Raw genomic sequence first — 541 nt, 5'->3', positions numbered from 1 at the left:
CAAGCCATGGATACAAATTGGTACGCAACATAAAAAATGACCCCTGCCCCAAACTGCAGCCTCCAAGGATAAAAGTATCTGCTCTCTGCGGACAAGCTCCAATGGCTCAGAACTGTCAGTTAGCATTGATCTGCAGCATTGAAAGAATGTATTTTATGTTTTTTAAAGTCACTGAAATCCTGGCATTCCCAAGCATCTCATTCATGGCAGCTGTTTTAACATATTTCTATCTCAAGGCTTTTCACAAGTACCAGAGCATCTTGATCAACATAAAGGAAAGGGACATCTCAAGGAAAGGAAATTAAAATCCACGCATGAAGTCTTCGCTTTTTTGAAATTATCCTTGTGTCTAACACCAATTAAAAACCAAATAGGCAAATATGTGTAATATAAAAATACGATCCCAAGATGAACACTTTGTTGCAGGCACAGTTATCGCACAAAATATGTTCTTTTGAGGGCAGGGGAATGATTTTGATTTTCACAGGGTTTGTATTTTTTTTGCATTACAGAAGAAAAAGACAGCAGTGCAGGTTGATGG

Source organism: Geospiza fortis, unplaced genomic scaffold (assembly GCF_000277835.1).
Source record: "Geospiza fortis unplaced genomic scaffold, GeoFor_1.0 scaffold662, whole genome shotgun sequence".
NCBI classification, from domain to species: domain Eukaryota; kingdom Metazoa; phylum Chordata; class Aves; order Passeriformes; family Thraupidae; genus Geospiza; species Geospiza fortis.
This window is presented reverse-complemented; position numbering follows the sequence as displayed.